The following is a 17880-nucleotide window of genomic DNA, read 5'->3' as shown; positions in this document are numbered from 1 at the left end:
CGGGGCTGATGCGGTCACCGGCACCCTCTGTTTGAAGTCACTGGCTGTGCCGGACACCCACGGGGACCTGTGGCCACTGGGCACAGCACTCCCTGCCCTTCTGTTTCCACTGCCACCCCAGGTGGACCTAACCAAGCAGCCTGTGGGGCCGGGATATCTGCTGCCACTGTGATTGCTGGGGTGCCGCTCACACCAAAAGTGCAGCCCACTCCCCTGCACGGCAATCCTTGCCCAGGCCTCCCCTCTCCTCTCCTCCCTGGCCTGCCGGCGTCCATCTGTCGCATGTGCAGAGTGCCAAGGACCGTGCAGCCAACGATCCAACAGCACCCTCACCACAGCTCTGCGGCTCTGCTCTCGTCCCCATTCGACGGATGGGAAAACCAGGGCACAGACTAGTTAAGCGACTTGCCCCAAATCATCCACGCCCAGGGTCCAAACTGGGTCTACCTGAATAGAGGCCCCAGGCCACCGACCGCTTTTTTGAGCGCCTTGGTAATTCCTCTACAAAAGGGACCTGTTAGGGAGTGGAGGACTGTATTAAACCCAAACGTTGGGTCAAACATAACTCTCGGTCGGTTGGGTGGACAATTCCATGGATAATTAGAACCATTTTCTTGGAAATAGTCACATTTTGGTTTTAAGACCCCACAAAGAAGAAAGTGGGTGGTTTGGGTTTGGTCTCTCTTTTTGAATATACTTGCTGCCTTTGGGAGTGTATCCAATTACACGTTAGTCAACCCTGTGAATATTTTCCCTAAAAACACACATTTCTCTCACCCGTTTATCTTATCTCCACTCTCCAGAGCTCAGGAGGCTTCCCTCCACAGTCACTCCTGGTTATCAGTGTTGCTTCTACAAGCAACATTTATCTGGATTGCTAAGACATTCTTGGCCTTCCAGAAATATGCTTTCATTTTTCTTGTCAATTAGTTACTTTAGATGCTTCCAAAGTTATGCTTTCCTAGGAAAATAGATGCCTTCCAAACTCCCTCACCCTTCACGTGCCATTAACCGAAGCTGCAACGGAACGGGACCTGAAGACTTTAAACTGAAGTCAGTCTATACCAGGAAAAATAATGCTGGTCGTCATCCAAGTGACATTAAACGTTTCCCAAAACAACGGGCACTGGCTTAACTCTCTTTCTTGGTGTTTATAAGCACCTCCCCCAGAACCGCTCGTCGATGCTGTAACACGCGGAACCTGAGGACAGGAGGCTGGCTCTACTTTCGTATTTTCCCAGACAGACTGACCATTCTGAAGGCTGATATCACCATAATCCTTTCCTTCTCTCCTTGGTGGTGCTCCTAGGTCAAAAGGCCAAAGTAAAGCCCTTTCTGAGAGTCACCAAGGCATAAAACCAGAAATTCAGGTTATACAGTAAGTTTGGTTTTAAAGAAAGCGGGAGGTAATTGGCATGAGGAATTCTTGACACGGAAGGGAGGCCTTCTACGAAGACAGGTCAAAACATCCTCAAGGCATGAGAACTGGCAGCGGTCTCAGAGTCACTGCGTTTTACAATCCACGAGGAAGCTGGTAATGAGACCAACACGAGGTAATCCTAGTGGTCACAAGCTGACTGACAAAGCAAGAAGACTATTAATGATATAATGCAAATGAGTTGCTGACAACTGGTTTCTGGGGCTTTGCAGGAAAAACCTCCTCTAGAGACAACAGGGAAGGTCCATGGTTCATGGCACACAGGGTATCACCTAGCTGATTCTCTAACCTACAAAGCCCCTGAGAGGATGTTAAAAAAAAAAAAAAAAAAAAAGACCCTTCCTCAAAGAATTTTGAAGTGATGACAACCATCTTCACAGCTCCTCTTTTTTTTTATTTTATTTTATTTATTTATTTGATGGAGAGAGAGATCACAAGCAGGCAGAGAGGCAGGCAGAGAGAGAGGGAGAAGCAGGCTCCCCCGCTGAGCAGGGAGCCCGATGCGGGGCTCGATCCCAGGACCCTGAGATCATGACCCAAGCCGAAGGCTGAGGCTTAACCCACTGAGCCACCCAGGCGCCCGAAGATTTTATTTATTTGGCAGAGAGTGAGAGAGCACAAGTAGGCAGAGAGGAAGGCAGGCAGAGAGAGAGGAGGAAGCAGGCTCCCCGCTGAGCAGAAAGCCTGATTCAGGACTCAATCCCAGGACCCTGAGACCATGACCTGAGCTGAAGGCAGAGGCTTAACCCCCTGAGCCACCCAGGCACCCCACAGCTCCTTTTATATTACCAATGGGTGATAAATCCCTAAGAAAAGAGCAAAGAGAAAGCGACTACCTACAAAGAAGAGGAGCTACCTTCTGCCTTTACAATCAGCATTCTACAAGAAGCACACGGAGATACTCAGAGGGATGGCAAAAGTGCCAGTGTGTGAGCTCATGCCTAGACACTCAGGTTTCCAGGGAACACCCTTGGCCAAAATCTGTTGGATGGGATGCCGGCTGAACGCAGCGTACCATCACCAGTGGCCGGAGTTCAGGAACGAACAGAGAAACACATAATACAGTTGCTCTGGGATGGAAAATATAACACACACCAGTTTGCAATTAGTCTAAAATAAAGAATCAGGCCCATTTAGGCCCAAACAAAAAGAACAGAAAGTTCACGGGATTGGGGCCTTTCCCAAAATAAAATCCATCCTTCCTAATGCTTCTTAATTTTGTATTACTATTTTTAAAGGCCTAATCGTCTACACGAGTCATTTATTATAAGCCGCTCATGAGTGAGGAGTGTGAAATGCTGAGTCTGGGTGCAGATGGGGGAAAAAAAGACCAAGAGATGGGACAGAGGCCGAGACGAGCTCTTTCACACCCTGGACTTAACAAAACCATGGCAGGAACCTAGAGATGAGGAAAGAATAAAGAGAATTCTTTGTATTTCCATCATAAATAAAGCTTTTTGGCCTCCAGTTCGGAACACAGAGCCTTCTCACTTGCACACTATGCAGTTACAAATATTCACGTGACGGCTACGCCTTTAAAACAGTAAGTCACTAGATGAGCCTATAAATGTAAAATTGTTCCATGGCAAGAGCACAGGCCTATAAAAAGGATGGTCTTTGGAGCTTTCTTGACTTGTAAGATTTAAGCGATTTTCAGGTTGGTATCCCCAACCGGTACTTCCTACATCTCTGAGTGGTTACCATTTCTCTTACTCTTCTGAGTCTGGGGGAGCCCAACCGTGGCCGACGATTTCAGATTTCCCCTGCACAGACTGAGGACAGAAGTCTGCGTTTCTTGGAGATGGGGACCACGTCTCAGTTTTCTTCTCAGTCACCATGCCTGGAACAGTGTCCTATGAACAACTGAACTCCATAGATTTTTGCCATTTGCTGAACACCCCCGAGTGGGGAAAATTACTAAGCGCCTGTGATAACCACAGCAGAGGGCAAGAACAGAAGTCCAGACTTCACAACCTCACTGCATCCAGCAAGTGGTGCTTTGGAGGATTCTGGAGTTTGACGGTGTGCTTACTTAACGCATGTGAGGCTATCTGTGTCCGCACCAGGGTTGACGCAGTGGAGCTTATGGTCCTTCAGCAGGCCTCCAGAGCTTTCAATCCTCTATTCTATACTTAATCCCCAAAAATGAAGAAAAAAGAAACAAGAGGTATCATTTTACCTCTTTTCAGTTTAGTCAAGCTTATTTTTAATCCTTTGCCTCTGCCTGTTGAGATCATTTGGAATCCATGGTCTAGTAGTTGGGCTCTCTCTGTCTGCTCTAGGTTTTCTGGTCATGGAAAACAAGTTCACAGAACAGGGCCAAGAATCCTGTCATCTATCACTAGGCAACGCCTTCCAAATCTCTCTGTAACCCCAATCTCCTTGCCTAGTAACCCTGTTAAAAGATAAAGCACATGACTTCTGTGAGTTTTCTATGACTTTCCGGGATTACCTCTTTCTTCAGCTCTTACTCAGATGTTTATTATTTTCCAAAGGACAAAAGGATCAACGCAATTGACCTTTATTGCCATGAATGTCATTGCAAATTTAAAATCATGAATTCATTATTAAAAGCATTAGTTCTAGTCTAATCTACTTCCTTTTCTTGTCTTTTTTCCGGATATTAAACCAGATCTCAGAATCACAAATACTCAAACCCACATCTGCCTGCTTGACTGGTCCCCTTCTCCCACCAGAGCAGAAGGACAAATGTGCTACCATAATTCTCAGTGTCAAAGTCAATCTGGAAATACAATGCCCTTACCACAAGGGCTGTTCGAGCTCCAGGGCAATAACTCATTTCTCTCTCAGTCACAGGTGAGCCTAAAGCCAGTACAAATGATAGCAGGCATGTGTGGATCTTAGCATCTGTCCTCTTTCTCTGCTCAGGGTTCCCAAAACTCTGGACTAGGAAAGAAATGTAGGTATAATTTTCAAAACTATATGTCAAAAGAAGCTTTACTTCCCCGTTTTTACCTCAGTATGAACAGCAAACATCATGAGGTTGATCACGTTTCTTTTTTCACTCTGACCACCAGGAATCTCAGGGATCTCTAGACAACATAGGTGGGCTCTATTTGGTCTCCAGTTTCCCCAGGATTAACTCTATTTGAATTTCTATTTCCTATAGTTTTTTAATCTTATCATACATGCTTTTGTGAGTGGTATCAGAATCATCCTATAAAATATATCAGAATGTAAACAAAGTTGCAAAGCTATTGCTTAGGGAAATTTCCCTTCCAAATGCGAGCCTGGCCACCCTTAGTATCTGCACTGTGCTATTTAGTAAAATTGCAAGTGGTCTTCTGAAATGTGTGTGATGCCTCTGAGGAAGGAAATCAGATCAGACCTATTTCATATTCTGGGACCACTAAGAGGGTCAGACCTTCTTAATCCTCCATGAAGGGGTGCCTATCTTCCTGCCTGCCAGCTCTCCTTCATTCTGCCCTTATCAGTCTGAGAAATCGAAGTCTTCGGATGATAAATAAAGTGGGCTCCTCCAGATTAGTTCTCCTGCCTGTGGATGTCACAGAGTGAAAGCCTTAAATGAAGAAATAAAGCCTCTTTAGGAGAATCCCTGGGCAGGAAGCTGGTGCGGTGGGGAGGGGAGAGTTGGTGTCACCGGTACCATGTGAACCCCACTCAGGATGAACCCCATTTTTGAGAGCATCTCATTGTGAATTTATGCTGGGCTTGAAGGCAGAAAGAACAGACATTTCTCTTACTGCATCATGGCATCGGTATCCGTTCCTCTTCTCCCTCTTGGCCACGATGTGGGCAGCTCTGGGTACAAGGACCATAAGTACAGCAAACAGTCGTGCACACGGTAGATCCATGAAGTATTTGTTCTGATGCTCAACCGTTCATTGCATCAGCTAACAAACCTGTGAGTGCCTGCTGTGTGCCGGAGAGGGTGCATAAACATGAACAAGGAGGGCATGGTCTAGCGGGGTGGACAAGGGTGCGTTAACCACAGTGCAATGTGCAAGAGAGCTAACAGAGGTGCATGGGGCGTGCAATGGAGAAAGTTGTGCCATCAAAAAGAGGTGGTTCAGGAGGACCTCAAGGAACAGGTGCTGAACTGGGTGTTAGGAGATTTCCCCAGGTAGGTTTAGTTTGTCAAATAAAATCTATTTTTCAGAACAGTTTCAGATCAGAGAAAGGCTACTTAGCTAATTTAAAGGTCCCACAGACCCCATACTCAGTTTCCTCTAAGATTGCATCTCTTATTAGTATGGTACACTTGTCATAATTAATGACCCAGTATTGATCCATTATTATTATTATTAACAGAAGTCCATACTTTATTTAGTTTTCCTTAGTTTTTACTTAATGCCCCTTTTCCATTCCAGGGTTCTACGGAGGATACCACATAACATCCTGTCTCCTTAGGGCCTCTTGGTTGGGACAGTTGCAAAGACTTTCCTTAGTTTTTGAAGACCGTCCAGGTTTGAAGAGTCCAGGTCAGATATTTTGCAGAATGTCCCTCAACTGGAATTTGTCTGATGCTTTTTACATAATGAGACTAGGGTTATGGCTTTGGGGGAAGGAGACAACAGAAGTAAGTGCATTCTCATGACATCAGACCAAGGGTATACATGATCAATCACTGTTGTTGTTGACCTTGATTACCAGTGTGTGTCACATTTCTCCATGGACCCCCACCCCCCAAAAAAGTTATTCTTTTTCTTTCTTTCCACATTGTCCTCTGTGGAAGGAAGCCACGACGTACAGCTCACACTTAAGGGGATAGGGAGTTAAATGACCTGCCTGAAAGCAAAGTACCTATATAAATTATTTGGAATTCTGTAAGGGAGATTTGTCTATTCTTCCTCATTTATTTATTTATTCAGTCATTTGTTTATGGACAAATGGATACTTGTATGGACCCTTGGATATTTATTTTCTATACCCAATACTATTTTATCTTACTGCTCAAAAGTGTTCAGGAGCTCTTTCAGTTGGCTCCTGAGTCCCTTAGCCATACCTGCAACAATACGGTGTGTGCGTGCGTATGTGTATGTGTGTGTATCTTTCCAAACGTACGTGTGTGTGTGTGTGTGTGTGTGTATGTCTTTCCAAACTTTCTGGCACTACCAGGTAAGTTTTTATAATATGGCTTCTAAACAGCAAAGTCCCACCATGTTGACATCTTTAAGCACACCAGCACGAAGACAGTACTTTAATATAAGAGAGGACCTCAAAGTTGTTCATCTAGTGCCCTCCTCAGGTCACCTCAGTGCCTGAGGTCACAGAACTCTTCTGAACTCTTCTGAGGAACCTGCTTTCTATTACTTAAGCTCATCTCCCTTATTTTTCCACTGTTCTGACTACCTAGTACTGCCCACTTGTGAATGCCCAGTCAACCAGAGAGAAACCATGTCCATCACTGAATCTCTCCAGGTATCCAAGGGACCTCAGCAAGGTTGCAGGCTGAGCAGGATCAAATATGTGCCTATGGGACCTTCAGACAGTCAGGAAGGTGGCACTCTTTGTTTTCCACAACAGTTGAATTTTCCTGTGCTGCCTCACTCCCTTCTGGTTTGAACAGTCTCTTTTGGGGAAATGCTCTAACTTCCTCACATCCAGGCCTCATCACCAAACCTAAAGTCCAGGAAACAACTTAGGTGGTAAGGGGCCTGGGAAGTACACCTTAATGGGGGCAGACAGGTCTAAGACCATTCAGCAGGGTACAAACAGCCTCTTCAGCAAATGGTGAGGGGACACCTGATATCTACATGCAAAAAAAAAAAAAAAAAAAAAAAGACATTAGAACCTTAACCCCACACCATTCTCAAAAATTAAGTCCAAATGGATCACAGACTTACATGGAAGAGTCAAAACTATAAAAACTATAAAACTAAAATAATAAAACCCTTAGCTGAGGGGCGCCTGGGTGGCTCAGTGGGTTAAGCCTCTGCCTTTGGCTCAGGTCATGATCTCAGGGTCCTGGGATCGAGCCCTGCATCGGGCTCTCTGCTCAGCAGGGAGCCTGCTTCCTCCTCTCTCTCTGTCTGCCTCTCTACCTACTTGTGTTCTCTGTCAAATAAATAAATAAAATCTTAAAAAAAAAAAAAAAAAAAACCCTTAGCTGAGTAAGTCATCATGACCTTGGTTTAGGTAATGATTTCTTAGATATGATACAAGTAACAACAACAACAAATTAACTCAACATCATGAAAATTTAAAACGTTTGTTTCTCCAAGGACAGCATCAAGAAAGTGAAAAGACAATCCAAAGACGGAGAGAAAAATCTGCAAATTATATATTTGGAAAAGAGACTAATATCTGAAATATACGAAGAACTATTACAATTTAATAATTTTTTAAAAATCCAATTAAAAAATGGGCAAAGGACCTGAACAGACAGTTCTCCAAAGAAGACATATAAATGGCCAATCAGTACATGAAAAGATGAGTCATCAGGAAATGCAAATCAAAACCACAATTCAGGCCATTTCACACTGTTACACTGGCTATAATCCAAAAGATAAATAATAATAAATGCTGGGGAGAATGTAAGGAAATTAGAACCCTCACACATTGCTGGTGGGAATATAAAATGGCACAACTACTTTGAAGATCAGTCTGGCAATTCTTCAAACATTTAAACATAGAGTTACTATATGACACAAAGATGCCACTCTTAGATACATACCCTAAACAAATGAAAACATCTTTTGCTACAAAAACTTGTACACTTCATATACTCTGTATGTATACACAGAGACTGTAGAATACTGGAGACTCTTTTAAGGAAGACTCTTTTTTTATTTTTGTTTTTTAAGATTTTATTTATTTATTTGGCAGACTGAGATCACAAGTAGGCAGAGAGGCAGGCAGAGAGAGGGAAGAAAGCAGGCTCCCTGCTGAGGAGAGAGCCTGATGTGGGGCTCTGTCCCAGGACCCTGAGATCATGACCTGAGCCGAAGGCAGAGGCTTAACCCACTGAGCCACCCAGGTGCCCTAAGAAAGGCTATCTTAAGGCTTTTATTTTCATACCTGGCAGCACCTGGACTTGGACCTAACTCTAGTTCATTTGGACACATGACCTCTAATTCTAGACCTGCACATTATAAGAAGAAGCCAGTACAGGCAAGATTCTCAATAACACTATCTACAAAGCTAGCAACTAAGCACAGTTCTAATCACCCAGTCCCATATAGATACCTGCCTCAATCTTGGGCCATCTTCTCTCTCTCTCTTTTTTAAAGATTTTATTTGCTTATTTGAGAGAGAGAACATACACATGAGCTGAGCAGGGAGGGGCAAAAGGAGAAGGAGAAGCAGACTCCCCACTGAGCAGGAAGCCCCACTCAGGGCTCGATCCCAGGACCCCAGACCAAGACCTGAGCCAAAGGCAGATGCTTAACCAACTGAACCACCCAGGTGGCCCCACCTTGGGCCCTCTGAAAAATATAAATCATGTGAACAAAAAGTATACAGATTTATTTGGTAACACCCAATGACAAATTATATTATTACCAATTATCAGAGAATACCACCCCCTTCAAATTCCTAAAAACATTAGTATTTTTTTAAATGTAGTCTAGAATGAGACAGACAGCCAACAGAATAAACAAGCAAAAAAAAAAAAAAAAAAAAGGTAGTCTAAGCCAGTATGCCAAATATTCCCACTAACCATTATTCTTGCCCACAGAAACAAAAATAAACCAAATTTCTTCTTTAATAGCTTTTTTGACTTTGCATACCTGAAAAAAAGTAATGTTGACTCAAGGGAAAGAAAACTAAGGGGGTTAAATAAACTCAAGAAGAGAAAGGAAAAGCTGTTCTTGGGAACTCACTTATAATCTTGAAAAACTCATCCCCCAAGGAGTGGTGGTTCAGATCGTCATAATATATATGAATTTCCAAACTCAACCCGACTTCTCTGAAGTACACGCACATGATATAGGGTATCTGATCTTAGTCTTTTCTATGTGTTGTGCAATTAGAGTTTAGTGTGGTTGTGCTGTATTTAAGTCTGTCCACTCAAAAGCTTTCCTCTGCTAAAATCTTGGCTTGCACCAGGAAACAGTTGAACTGTGCTGGGAAAAACAGTGCCAAAGACGTGAATTATCTCCACAGTACTTCAAGCATGGCAGGCAAGGCCAAGCCTACAATTGCTGTGACATCAGTAAGAAGTTCTAGAACACATCCTCACAGTGGGAATATAAAACTAGGGCAGAATTCAAACAGCTTCTTCTTTAGGATCATTTAACTATTTCAAGTGCCCATTGGGGCCAACCAAGATTGGTAACTCCAGCTAGTTTCTCTCTTGCGCCAAAGACCTTTCCTTGGATGTCCCAAAGGCCCTTCAAACTCAACATGGTCACTCTCAATATAAATTAGATGGAAGTATTCACTCAATTACCACTCTGCTAAGACCTCGACTCCTCTGGATTTTCAATGTCCCCAATATTCATCTGGTCATTTGGTATGAATGTCTAAAGGTCACGCCTGACAACCTGTTCTCACCCATTCAATCCGACCATGGCTACAGGCAGGGACTCCCGTTTAAGGACTCAGATAGTAGAAATGAGGCAGAGGAGGATTGGCAGATTAACCTGAGAGCTAGAAGCTAGCACACATCATGATAATAACAGTTTACTTCTTCCAGAAGCATCCATCGTCTTTCTTGCTTTTCAACCCTGTTTCTCTTTTACTCACTGTTAGTTAACCACCTCCTTCTTTCTTCCTTCCCCACCCTCTCCCTGACCCTTGCAATGATACCATTCCCATTTCCACAGAGAAAAACAGAGTCACAGAACCCTAAGGTTTGGTTTACATTTTTCTGACAGGTAACTTAATACAGGAGACGGAGGGAAGCTTGATCTGGGCCAAATTTTTTGGCCACATCTGGTAGCCAAGCCCTGTGGGAGATAAAGTTTCAGACTTCAGCACAAGTGAGTCCAACCCTGTCCTGTAGTATCAACAAGGCAGCTGACCCAAAAAGGTCATCCTCTCAGCTTGTCTTAGTAGTCTGGGCTCTGCTCCTGACTTGCCCTCACCTCTGATTCCAGTCCCCTGACTCAGCTACTCATAAACTCAAATTCTGGCTCTCCTGATTCTGGCCTGGTTTGCTGACTTACCTTGGCAACCTTTTTGATTTCTCTACAAGGAGAATGCTAGGCTAGAGCTCCATGAGGCTGGGGCACCAAAAGAGGTAGCAGGTAGCTAAACCCTTACTAAATCATTGTCCAGGGAGCTATGTTGCTGCCAATAAAGAAAATGCAGATGTTCTCCACTTATTCACCGAAAGACACTCCAGATATATTGTGAGAGGAAAATATGCATTTGTCAAAAGTATGACCTGAAACATATATTTATTTTTGTGGTGCCTGGGTGGCTCAGTGGGTTAAGCCTCTGCTTTGGGCTCAGGTCATGATCTCAGGTCCTGGGATCGAGTCCCGCATCGGGCTCTCTGCTCAGTGGGGAGCCTGCTTCCTCCTTTCTCTCTGCCTGTCTCTCTGCCCACTTGTGATCTCTCTCTGTCAAATAAATAAATAAATAAATAATTTTAAAAAGAAACATTTATTTTTTCCTATCATATGCTCTTATGCATTATTCAAATTATTTGAAAGCACGCTTTTTCTAAGATTTCTTTTACTAAAGCAACTATAAAACAGAAAAATTCCTTAAAATTATTACCTGAATGGGGCAAATGGCAAATATGATAATTTATATATCCTCTACCACTTAATTTTCATTTGCAAATATAGATGGGTTTGTAAACCATAAAAAGGATGCATTCTCATTCTGTTGATGATATAACTAAGGCTGTGAGTGGCTGAGTGGCTTATCCAACTAGAAACAATCCATTGCCCAGGAAAAAGAAAAAATTTATTTTTAACCCCGAGATTTATCTATATGTACTATTTTAAAGTCCTTTTCTGGGGCACCTGGGTGGCTCAGTCGGGTTAAGTATCTGCCTTCGGCTCAGGTCATAATCCCAGGGTCCTGGGATCCAGCCCACGTCAGGCTCCCTGCTCAGTGGGGAGTCTGCTTGTCCCTGTCCCTCTCCCACTCCCCCACCTTCATTCATGCTCGCTCACTCTCTCTCTCAAATAAATAAATAATCTTTAAAGTCCTTTTCTAGTAAAATATACATTCTTTTCAAGAACTCATGGAGCATATACCTCGATAAACCATAACCTGGGCTATAAAACAAATCTCAACAAATTCAAAACAAGTGGAATTGAGCAAGTGTGTTCTTTGACCACAATGGAATTCGACTGTTATCGAAAGAAAAGACAAGAGGAAAATACCCAAACACTTAGAAGTTAAACAGCCCACCTCTAAATAATGTAAGACTCAAAACACCCTGAAAGAAAAGAAATAAGAATACACTTAGCTGAATGAAAATTAAAATACAACATATCAAAATTTATGAAACACAGCTAAATCTGTGCTGAGGGGAAAATTCAAGGAGGAAAAGTCTGAATTCAATGATCTAAGCTGCCACCTCAAGAACCTAGAAAGAGGAGGACATTATAAACTCAAAGCAAACGGAAGGAAGGTAATAATAAAGATAAAAGCAGAAATCAATGAAACTTCAAACATAAAACAATAGGGAAAAAAGTAAATTAAACAAAAGGCTGATTTTTTTTTTTAAGATTTTATTTATTTATTTGACAGACAGAAATCACCAATAGGCAGAGAGGCAGGCAAAGAGAGAGGGGGAAGTAGGATCCCCACTGAGCAGAGAGCCCGATGCGGGGCTCGATCCCAGGACCCTGGAATCATGACCTGAGCCGAAGGCAGAGGCTTTAACCCACTGAGCCACCCAGGCGCCCCAAGGCTGATTCTTTTAAAAGATCAGTAAGATTGACAAACCTCTGGCAAAATGAGAAAATAAAGATAAAATACAAATTAGTAATATCAAGATTGAAACAGGGCATTGCCACAGACCTTGGAAGCATCAAAAGGATACTATAGGAATACTACAAACAACTCTATCTACGTGAATTTGACAAGTCAGAAGAAATAAGCCAATTCTTCGAAAGCATAAACTACCACAGATTACCCGAGATAAAACAGATCATTTACCTGTCCCATACCTATTAAGGAAATTGAATTCATAATTTAAAAATTCTCAAAATGAAATCTCTAGGCCTACATGGTTTTGCTGGAGAATTCCACCAAGTGTTTAAAGAAGAATAAACATGAATTCCACACAATGTTTTCCAAAAAACAGAAGAGAAAGAAACACTCTTAATTCATTTAATGAGGTCAGTGTTACCCTGTGAAACCAAAACCAGACAAAAATGGTACCAAAAGAATATTCGCAAAAAAACCCATAACTATAGACCAATATCCCTTACAAGTATAGACACAAAAATCCTAAACAAAATAACAGCTAGTAGAATTCAGCAACATATAAAAAGAATGAAACACTAAGACCAAGTGGAATTTATTTTGGAATGCAAGACTGGTTGAATGTTTGCAAATCAGCAGAAAAATCACATGGTCAGATCAGTGACGCAGAAAAAGCATTTGACACAATGCAACACCCATTCATAAAAACCACAAACAAAAATAAAAACTCCCAGAAAACTCTGACTAGAGGGGAACATCCTAAACTTGATAAAGAGCACCTACAAAAGGCTTATAAATAACACTGGATTTAATGGTAGAAGACTGAATGCCTTCCCGTTAGGATCAGGAGTAAGGCAAAGATACCCATGCTCACCATTCTTCCTCCGCAGAGTAGTGGAAGTGTTAGCCAGCATAGTAGGGCAGGAAAAAGGAAAAAAAAAAGTATACAGATCAGAAAGGAAGAAATAAAACTAACCCAGATGATGTAGTTGTCAATACAGAAAATCCCAAGGAGGGCACCTGGGTGGCTCAGTTGGTTGGACTTCGGCTCGGGTCATGATCCTGGAGTCCCAGGATCGAGTCTGGCATCGGGCTCCCAGCTCCATGGGGAGTCTGCTTCTCCCTCTGACCTTCTCCTCGCTTATGCTCTCTCTCACTGTCTCTCTCTCAAATAAATAAATAAATAAAATCTTTAAAAAAAAAAAAAGAAAAAGAAAAAAGAAAATCCCAAGGAATCCACTGCCCCCCCCCCGCAAAATTTAGAACTAATAAGATACTATTGGTTGATCTGATAATGTCTAGATACAAAAGGAAAGCTGTTACAATATTGTTCATCAAGAAATGACTTGGAAGGAAGAAAAAATCTCTGAGAACATATCAAAGAAAGTTGGTTTCATGAGGAAGGGAAATGGGCGTAAGCCAGCTGGTAGGAACAAGTTCCTAGACCCACGGAGCAATGCCTCAAGCTCACAGACAGACCACTGGTAACCAAGAATGTGTCCTCCTCCTTTTGAAAAGGCTGTATGAATTCTCGGCTGGAGTGTAAATTTTTTAAAAGTGAGTATTTAAGTGTGAATCATTAAAATTCTTCTTCTGACATCTTTCCAGGGGTGTCTCTTTAAACACCTGCTCAAAGACCAAAAGAGACTGCTACCACTTATTGGACTACAGTCCTAGCTTCATCAGACCCATGAATGCCACTTGGAACTCTTTAAAACCTTAAATCCAATGCACATTTTCACACCTAGGCTCAATGCTACCGACAGTCCCTACAATCGGGAGGCAGAGGTCATCCATCTTGGGTGACAAAAGGTCCATTTATCCTCTTCTAGCTTCTCACACCTCCCATTTTATTTTCAAAGCCCTTTATTTAGTAACCACATGTTTTTAACACAGCAGTGCAGCCAACACGGCTGTTCTGCACCTAGGATCACTGTGGGCCAGTACCCCTGCGGCAGAAATCCTGCCCGGGATGGCACCGAGCTCATTTAGGCTCCATCATCTGCCGCCCTGCTTGGGTCTCTCAGAGCCATTTTTCCTCCCTTTACCCTCTAGACCACGGCTCAAACTCCCGACTCCTCTGTCTCTCGTGTCCTGCTGTTCCCAGCCCCCCAGCTTCCTATCCACACCACCGCCACCCCCCCCCCCCCCCCCTGCCATGCTTCTTCCTTCCCACCTCCACCGCACCTCACTGCGCCCATCACACTTCCAACTGACAACTGTCCCTCTTGCCCGTTTCTAATGCTGATTTTCCCTGTAGCTGGGCACTGGCCCCATCCCCGGTCCTGCCCCTTCTAGCTCCTGTCCTTCCTCTTCCTCCTCTCCTCCTTTCTGGCTTGCTGTGTTTGTCAGTCCCATCCTCCACACGCTCCCGTCTTGGCCCAGCTGCCTTCCCCAGAAGTCCATGTGTATTTACAGAGTCCGTGTGGGTTGGCTGCCGACGACTGCTGGCCAGTGTGCTAGAAAAAGTATGACCAGGAACCAAACACTATGTGCTGGGACCATCTCTAACCGAGTCATGGTGCCTTCCTGGAGGTCTAGGGGAAGGAGAAGGGCAGCTGGCCGTCTAGGGCATCGTGCAGCTCTGGATAGGGAAATGACTGCATTCCTACTTCAGAGAGCCATGTGCGACCCAACACGTGGTCATTTGGACCACTCCCTGACACATAAGGCTGCCTCTGGCTCCCCGTGTATTTGCTAGCAGCCTAGGCTTATCCAAGAGCTAACTAGAACTTCTAATCCCACTTTCTTTATTGCTTTGGGTTGCTTTCATTTCAGGGAGGGGAGAGAGCAAATTCTACAGTGAGAGCTCCCCCACTCCCAAACAAAGTGCCTCTAGAAGCAGGCATGCTTTTTTTTTTCTTTTTTTTTAAAAGATTTATTTATTTATTTATTTGACAGAGAGAGAGAGAGATCACAAGTAGGCAGAGAGGCAGGCAGAGAGAGAGGAGGAAGCAGGCTCCCCGCTGAGCAGAGAGCCCGATGCGGGACTCGATCCCAGGACTCCGAGATCATGACCTGAGCCGAAGGCAGCGGCTTAACCCACTGAGCCACCCAGGCGCCCCAGGCATGCTTTTTTTGACTTGACATTAGGAAGTTTATGCAGTTCTACCTTCACCTAGCACCTGCGGTAAAAGAATAAGACCTGCTCAAGAAATGGGGCTGGGGACGCCTGGGGGGCTCAGAGGGTTGACTTTCAGCTCAGGCCATAGTCCCAGAGTCCTGGGATCAAGCCCTGCATCAGGCTCCCTGCTCAGTGGGGGAGGGGAGCCTGCTTCTCCCTCTGCTTGTGCTCTTTCTCTCTCTCTCTCTCTCTGACAAATAAATAAATGGAATCTTAAGGAAGGAAGGGAAAGAGGAAGGAGGGAAGAAAGGTAGGTAGGAAGGAAGAAGGGAAGGGAGGAGGGAGGAACAAAGGAAGGAAAAAGAAAGGAAGAAAAGGGGCTATGAATTTAAAATGAAGGCTGTGTGGTGTAGGCTGGCCGGGAGCCTGTCCCCCTGCCTTGCCACCGAGCTCTCAATGTAGCTCTTGTTCTCTAGCAGGAGGAGTGGCTCCACATGAAGCCAGGTCTCCTGACCTGGGATGACATCTTTATCTCATGGACACCATGAATATGGTGAGCAAACAGTTGTCCCCTGCTGGACACAGTCATGACCGATGTAGATGAATGTCCACTGTAAACACGGAGACAGCAGCCACCTCTCAACAAGAAGTTATTTCTGAGTCATATTATTTTGTTAGCTCAGTGCCAGGCCAGGCTCTGACTCACTTCCACCAGAGTTGTGTCAAGGTCAACATCGGTGGCTGCAAAGAGGTACAGTAAATTATTAACCCTGGTTCTCCACGGGGCCCAAGCCAGCCACAGAGGTCACCACCTGCCAGCCACGTTTTCTCCCCAGTTCAGCAGCAGATAGTTCACGGTACACAGCGCACGCATCTGCCTCTGCCCAGAAGGGTCACTGAGACGGAGACGGGGAAGGGCAGCGAGCTGGGGCTATAAGGGATACTGGTCGTAACAGGATGGGGAGCAGGAAGCTGAGCAGGCCAGGTCAGCGCCCAGCAGCTTGGAGCCTCAAGACACAAAGTCCCAAAGCAGCAGTGGGAATCTGCTCCTCGCACAAAGTCAGGAAGACAAAGAAGGAAAACACCTGGCCAGGCAGAGAGGACCCTGCAGATCAGAGAGCGTGTGGGATTCCAACGGCGAACTGCTCCTTTGGATTTGGCACATGCTGGACTCAAGTCCGGAGTCCTATATATAAACCCAGCTGGCTCTAGAGACTTCCCTGAACAGACTCTGGAGGACAACCCCGATGCCTACTTTCCAGAGCTTTTTAATGCTTTGGCTCTTGCTCCAAAGCCATGAAGAACTCCATGCTTTCCAACTGGATTTGCAGGCATCAGAGGCTTGTCTGCCTAGTCATCTGGCCACACTTCTCCTGGTGCAGGACACACATCTTTAGGCTCTTGGGCAACGCAGGGATGGAAAAGACACAGGGATGTGCCTTTCACATCCTCTTATGCCACATCTGCCCACATACTTTCAGATCCTTCTCAACGCCACCTCTTCTGGGCTCTGCCATTTACTTGCCTGACTTTCTCCTGTCTTGTTCCCAAAAGTCTCTGATGTACATCCAGCCCTTTTTTCTAACCGCAAGTGGACTCAGAGTTTCCCTAAATCCAGACGCAGCCAATATTCCTTCTCTGGACCACACACTTGAGAAACATATGCAGAAATTTAACAAAAAATCTTAACAAAAAGAAAGAAGACGAGGAGAAGTGTTCAAAGGGGAAATATGTGCCCTTGGCCATATTTTCCCCTCCGTCTGTAATTCCCTGAGGATAAGGCCCATCTGCGACTTTGGAATTTCTCAGGAAAGGAACCAACCTCTCCCCAGTCCCTTCTCCCACCCAACTCCTACCCGCTGCTGACAACACAGCATTAACTTTGTTCTTCACGACGAAAACTGCTGCAATCACCCTGTGGAACGGACATCTTGCCCTTTATTTGGTCTCTCATGAAACCAGCCGAACAATGCTGGCTGCAACAAGTTCTGTTCCCCAGTGATCCCTGGGGCAGGAGGAGTTTTCCATTACATCTGCCTCTGACTTGTGCTTACACACACTTCCAGGATCCGAGCGTGTGGTCACCACGAACACATGACTTAATCGGTAGCTCAGAACTCACTAGGTCACGTCTCATCGCTGCAGAGGACACCTACCCCTCCAATGGCTTTCTCCTGGGATCCATCTGCCACCGACGATACGCCTCAATCCATTCACGGCAAATATAGAAGCCCTCAAAAATATTTTGTTGAGTAAGGAAGTACGTGAACACACAAACACATCTATCAGTTGCCTAGGGTGAGACTACGGAGGATACCAAAATGAACAGGGAACATGGGTATCCCTAAAAGTCTCAGGAGACAACAACGCAGAGTGTCCTATCTCCAGCTCAGGATGTTCCCTCCGTCCGGAATGCCCTTTCCCACCTGGAAGTCACCTCACTGACTTTCATGCTCCCAAGACATGTCCATGTCTCATGCCCTCTTGGGGAAGTCCCTTTTCCTGGCCCACCTACATGGGACAAAATCAGCCCCTTTGTATTTCTGAATAAAATGCTGGA

General features: G+C 44.6%; 1 protein-coding gene across 3 annotated transcripts in view; it reads right to left on the bottom strand.

Moving 5' to 3' along the window:
• Positions 1 to 17880, bottom strand: part of CGNL1 (cingulin like 1) — a 162055-nt gene that overhangs the window by 50045 nt on the left and 94130 nt on the right. The window lies entirely within an intron of this gene.

Source organism: Mustela nigripes, chromosome 13 (genome assembly GCF_022355385.1).
Source record: "Mustela nigripes isolate SB6536 chromosome 13, MUSNIG.SB6536, whole genome shotgun sequence".
Classification (NCBI taxonomy): Eukaryota; Metazoa; Chordata; class Mammalia; order Carnivora; family Mustelidae; genus Mustela; species Mustela nigripes.
The sequence above is the reverse complement of the archived record's forward strand: the minus strand, read 5'-3'. Positions and strand labels throughout refer to the sequence as shown.